The following is a 6,912-nucleotide window of genomic DNA, read 5'->3' on the forward strand; positions in this document are numbered from 1 at the left end:
GCTTAAATTTCCTCATTCCGCCGTACCAGATATAAAAAGCTTCCGTCGTGCCTGTGATAATAGTTCTATGCTTAAAGTGTCATAAAATCTGGCAATTTTTGCTGAGCTAAAATTGATACCAGTATCGTTGATACATTTGTCGTAACTACTACTAACTCTGTGTCTCCTGTGACTGTAAGTCAGTTTGCAGAGTATGGCAATAAGGCTACACTAGGAAAAAAAGTTCCGCACTGGGGGAAAACGCACCTGATAAATTCTGGTCCGGAAAAGGTGCACTTGTACCCGTCGGAATTAGCAAAAAAGGCAAAAAATGCTAAAATTACCTGCACTTGAGCAAAAAATAGCTGAACTCTGCACTTGAGAGGTCAAAAAACCGTCTTAACTTGCCTAAAAGTTCGATGGCAACGTAAATTTAAAGGGGGCACAAAATTCTGAGCTGAATATGAATGACGTGCGTCATAGAAAAGGAAAAAAATACGTCAATCTTTTAAAACATGACATCATCATAACTCGGTTTGTAACTCTGTAAAAAAACTCGGGATCCGGGGCGGGCCTCTTAAAAATTTGGAGAATCGATCGGGAAATCGGGGAAATAGAGGCAAGATGGTAGACAAAGAAGCGAGTGCAGTGACTAAACAATTTTGTACGAGAAGAATTTAGTGAAGAATTCCATGTACTTTGAGGGAATCTAGTGCTAAATACGTTGGTAAATTTCCTTCTGTTAAACCTTTTACGGTAATGTTTCCATTTTTGTAGTTCTACTTGATTGGGCCATTGCAGAAAATTTTTGTTACCCCCCGTCGGATGACGTGCATTTTTAAATTTTCTAGCCTTGGAAATAACTTTTCTTTCCAGTGGTGGTCGGAAATTCCGATAAAAATCCATGTACTTTTGCAAAATGCATCGGAAATTCCACTCTTTTTTGCCTTTTCTAATTCAATTGCCTTAGAAATTCATACATTTTCTTCTGACTTCTCTCGCCTCGGAAATTTCGAATTTTGATGAAAACAGGGACCCTGCCCTGGTAGCCATTCCAGGGTCAAATTGAAACTATTCTGGTGGCAATCAAACCTAGTTCATCTTGTAGAGCTTCCAAAAAGAAAAAAAATGAGGGGTCATACACCTCCTAATGATAAGCGGTTCCGGAGATATTGAGATTTTGGTTCCGCTAAAATAGCACCTTTTTAGACATTTGAGGTTGACAATTTAGCCCAGAAATGACATAACCTGCGGCACCAAAATATGCTGCAAAAATTGAAAATTCAAGTTTTGTATTGAGTCAAGATATTCCAGATATCTTCATTTTGACTGCAGACTTTTATCAAATTCTTTTTGTAATGGCTTGCTAACACACTTCAAGGAAGAAATGAAAAGACATTTTTTTGAAAAAGAAGACATTGCATTGCAAAAAACAATAAAAACGTTATAAAGCGGAAGTTAAAATTGCTGAACCTACCTATGTTTGTAATCAAAGCGCTGTGGAGAAAAAATTCCCCATGGTATATAAATAACTGTTTTAGGCTAAAAAAGGGTCAAATTTTTCAGTGATACCAGTCTCTATAATTCTAGTCCTCATTTTTAGGCTGAAAATGATTGCCAAAGTATGAAAAGTCAAAAATAATAACTTTAATGAAAGAATTAATTTCAGAGAGTAGCATTATTGGCTTTCTCAGGTATTTTCTGATAAATATGGAAAGTTTCACTGTCTGAACATTTTCCTCCGCAGCGCTTTGAAATCAAAGATGAGTTATGAAATTTTTTGTGTCCCGCAGATCTAATTTTTCTAAAAATGGCCTTAGTTGGAACGCATTTTTAGATAAAAGTGTAGAGTATTACACCTGCATATTATATATGGTTGGAAAGCTAAAAAAAAGCTCTAAATTACTCAAAAAGAATTAATTTTATAGCTCAACTACACAAAGAATAATTGCTTGTCAAAATTGGACCTAAAATTGAAGATTTTCATAAGCGTCAAATAAAAAACAAGCATACCCGGAATGGCTAGCCCTGGCCTGCCGATGGTGATGCACCGGATTGTCCAGTGTATTTGTCCGGTGGCAAAAAGTATCCTTTCGCTACACCCGACGCAATAAGTCCGGTGTCAGTCCGGTGTTGCATACAGGGAATTTTGGACACCGGACATTTATGTTAAACAAAAAATTAAAAATTAATAAACACCGGACGCACTGAACTGGTCATGTCCAGTGTTTTGATTGTCTGGTGGGAAAAATATCCTTCTCCGACACCGGACATCCGACTTCCTTAAGTCCGGCGTAGAAATTGTCCGGTGGTAAAAAAAATTCTCATTTTACACCGGACTTTCACGTGTCCGGTGGTGTTCGTTAAGTCTAGTGCGTCAGCAGGGTCTGTGAAAACCTTTGCCCTCGAAAATCCTGTGTCGTCCGCCCCCTGTTATAGACAAATTGTGGAATGGTCCATTCCGTTTGGCTCTGCCTCTTCATATCACTGCTGTTTTATTTAGGACTTACGTGTAAGGCGGCAATCACAAATATCTTCGTTTCGCGTCGCCCGACCGACTCTCGAAAATTGAGTAGAATTGAGTCGGTGAGTCGGTAAATTTGTCGGACTTTTTCTGTCAATGACCTTTCCTTCGTTCAAAAATTTTATTATTTATTGCCGATATTTTGCAAGCGATTTCTAGCGCATTCGCAGCATTTTGACTTTCTTTATCATTACATGCGCCATTTTGGGGTCGGAGGTCACAGTGTTCAAAGGTCATAATTTCAAACCACCCATTACATGCGTTTTTTTGGCTGCTGGCTGGCTGGCAGTTTCCTCCAAGAATGCACTCCAAAAATGGATGGAAAATGGAAACCCCGAAAATTTTTATGACCGACCGACCGACCGACTCACTTTTTAGACCCAACGAGGACGCGAAATGAAGATATTTGTGATTGCCGCCTAAGGATATAGATATAATTGCAGGTTTTTATTAAAGTTTAGTTTTTAGGCTTTTAGCCTTAGACCTCTAATAATCTAAGCTGACCCAGGAAATTGTATGCTCCACTGTTGTGTATAGAATTGTAAGAGGGAGGTAAAAATGTGATTTTGTCTGGCCAGGCCAGGGACGGTTTAGAGGGTTTAATTAAAAGGGTCAGTATTATTATTGTGCGCACAGGGCTCACACAGCCAGACAGACGACAGGCTAGCTCTAAAAATAAACAGCAACAGCAGCAAGTAATAGAGCTGTCAGTCAAAATTTCAAACTTGTTTTTCAAATTCACTATGGTATTTGAAAGCTGTACTTTAATGTAGGGCGGTCGGAAGTCGACAAAGGACGCGGCAAGGGAAAATGTATAAAAATAAAATTCAGAATTTAATATCTGAATGTTAAAGTAACATATCTACATGTTTTTTTTCTTCTAAGTAGAAAAGAATTTATTTATATACCTTTGTTGCATTGCAAAAAACTATAAGTCTTTCATGTTCTTCGTTCATTTGCAATCTTTGATTTTCAGAGCTAGGGTAGCCCTGATTGTTGTGAACAAGATCCAAATTTAGGAAAACCATGGTTACTTTTGTTAAGATTACAATGGAGCAAATCGATCCCATAACAAACGGTTTTTTGAGCTTGAAAGATGGTAGATCAAGCTTCTCCTTGAAATCTTGCAATCAGGGGGGTTCCCACGTTGTCGTTGAGCAAATTTGAATCAAAGAAGTAAATGCAAAAAATATATAATCCGTTGACTTTTTATGTGGAGCAAGGTAACAGCAAAGAGCTTAGACCGTCCTCTTTCCTGCAGGTTTGTAGAAAAAAATTGTACATCTATTCTAATTGGTTGCTGGGATTTCAAACTTCATGAAGAAACTTTTTGTTAATTTAATCCATCTCCCGGATGTCCCAAACCTCCCGAAGCTAAAAAGTCATTAGAGAAGTGTACAGAGAAGTTTTGATCTTTGCACACTTCTCTATTGACTTTTTACCTATGGGAGGTTTGGGAGGTCCGGGAGATGGATTCCTTTGATCTCTGTACACTTCTCTAATGACTTTTTAGCTTTGGGAGGCTTATGAGGTTCGGGAGATGGATTCCTAATATCTCTGTACACTTCTCCAGTGGCTTTTTAGCTGAGGGGGTTTTTGGGAGGTTCGGGAGATGGCTTCTTTTGATTTCTGTACACTTCTCCAATGACTTTTAGCTGTGGGAGGTCCGGGAGATGGATTCCTTTGATCTCTGTACACTTCTCTAATGACTTTTTTAGCTGTGGGAAGTTTGGGAGGTTCGGGAGATGGATTCCTTTGATCTCTGTACACTTGTCTAATGACTTTTAGCTGTGGGAGGTTTAGGAGGTTCGGGAGATGGATTCCTTTGATCTCTGTACACTTCTCTAATGACTTTTAGCTGTGGGAGGTTAGGGAGGTTAAGCTGTGAATTTTAGAAACCATGAGTGCGAAAGGAGTACATTGCATCGAATCATCAATACATTTTTCAATTGTCGACGTTACCGCATCAGTGAGCATTGTGTACATACATGTACTATCTATGATACAAACTTGTTTATCATGCTTGTTTGTCTTGTGACAAATGACACCACATCTCTACAATGTTCTTCTACCAGACCCCATTCATGCTGTGCAATTATCTTTGGTGTATCTATATCTGCTCCATTGTCAGGGAAGTGAACCCCGTCTCTATGGCTGGCACTACGGAAAAACACTCTTGCCCCAAACTTCCTGCGCAGATTTTTTTGTAAAACACTTTCGATTTCGCAGGGACTTAATTTTGCAGGTGGCACTATTGGGTGGCAGAATTTTCACAATTTTGTATCTTTATACTATCAAATCATGTATATTGGTTGTTGAAATACACATTATTTGCGCTTTTATGATGCAAGTAACCATTCAAAAACTGCTCTACTTGGGACGATTGGTCGAAACATGGGACTGGTTGTTATGTTATCTGGTCTGTATTTTCAGTTACTGTTCAATCTCTTTGACAAAAAATTTGTTTCAATAACTCCAGCAAGTTTATCAATCATACTTTGGTTATCAAAGTTGTCAAAGTTATCGAAAGAAATCAAAGTACTCGAACAGTTATCAAGTCTTCAAAGGGTTGTTAAGAAAGTGATCGAATTTTTTTGAAATTTTGGTACTCAACATTCGATTGTAGCAAGTTTGGATTTTGCTCATCCAAATCTCTGCAATGTAGCTTTTGGCTTTCAAAAACATCCCTGAACATCCACGCGTTTAGTTAATAACCTTTAAAGTTTTAAAGAAAATCTGAAAATAAAACTAAAATGTCTCTTTTGACCCGAATCCAGAAGAAAGCCCAAGAAAAGTATTGATTGGGAAAAAGCAGGAATCACATGGCGAAAGCATGGTGAAAAAATCATGCCGGTGATAGATATCATTCGTAATTGTTATTTATGTAAAGGTACCTAGAAAATTTTTCGGTGCCGTTTTTGCAGAGACTGAATAGTAGACCGTGCAGTGGGTTTTCCTTAATATTTTAGAAACAAAGAAAGATATGAGAATCCGGATTTTTTTGGAAGAACACAATCAACACAACCAAACCTTCTGTCTTGCGTTTACTCTTTCCTTCCCAACAACTTTCTTTTCATTTGGTACGCTTTTTATCCACGTGGTGAACCGGTTTCCCCGATTTCTCGATAGTAAAAAATTGGAACTTTTCCGTGGGCTCGATTGGGCGTACTGCCATCAGGAAATATTTTTTGTGAAAATTTACTATGTTCTAACGCTAATATAATCTAGATAGGAAACAAATATTAAATTTGACTCTTTTTTGCTCGTATTTCTAAATTTCACGATAAAAAGAACTGTTTACAAATTATTTTCGATATTGACATATTTAATGATGTCATAATCAATGCCGTGCATATTTTGTCAGCGCCGTGCATATTTTGTCAACATCCTTTTCATTGGATAAATACTACTAAAATATACAAGATAAGTAAACATAAATTTATTGCCCGCGAGCACAACTTAGCTAAGTGCACCTCTCTCATTCATTATCTAAGAATTGAACCGGGCAAAGATTACCGAGTGGGCTGATAGTGGACAAAGGTTATTTGAAGATATTTTCAGTTATAATCCAAGGTAGAACAAACTAAACATGGAAAGGGGGTATTGTTTAGTGCTTTATACGATGATCGGTATTTTTTTGAATTCTATGTTTAGATCTTTCTACCCAGCCCAGTTGCTATGTATGCACGTCCTGTTGCTAAGACCTTTGCTTGAAATTGAAAGTGAAACCAAAATAATTTAGTGCACACTGCAGTTCGCGTAATATAATATCGATAAAGTGAAAGGAAGTCCTGAAAATTTCACAAAAATTCATCAGGAAAAAAAGTTATGATAAAATCTCACCCCTCATATATTTGTTTCAATCCTTGATCCTAAGGCTTAGGTTTTTTCTCATCTTCAAATTTCTGAAGAAAGCGGGAATTTGATGCGAGAGTTAGATTGTCAACAAAGTGCCATAAAAAATTATTGAATAAAAGAAGAAAGAACTTTAAATCTTTAATATTTTTTTTTCATTTTGAAGAATTGGTGCAAAAAAGTGAAACATCGAGAAGTTTCATTTTTTATTGGTTCAATCGATAAAGGGGATTTGGAACAGGGGGGGGCACGCAGTTACTACAAGACAGTATGACACTTACTACCGTGGTGGTACTGTATTCAGAAGTTATGAAAACAGTTACTACACAGTGTAGTAACTGCTGTTTGGGGGTGGTGCCAAACACTAAAGCTAGCACTTTTGGTGTAGTAAGTGCTTATATTTTAATTCTTTTTAAAGAACTTTCAAAATTTTTCACAAAAAATGAATTTTTTTGTGAAAAAATTCTTTGTCAAAAAAAAATTTTTTGTTATAAATGGACGAAAAAAATTTGAAATTTTTCTCAGACCCAACTTGGAAATTATGCTTTCCCTAA

The sequence above is a fragment of the Clytia hemisphaerica genome, unplaced genomic scaffold (genome assembly GCF_902728285.1).
Source record: "Clytia hemisphaerica strain Z4C2 unplaced genomic scaffold, Clytia hemisphaerica genome assembly, whole genome shotgun sequence".
Lineage (NCBI taxonomy): Eukaryota > Metazoa > Cnidaria > Hydrozoa > Leptothecata > Clytiidae > Clytia > Clytia hemisphaerica.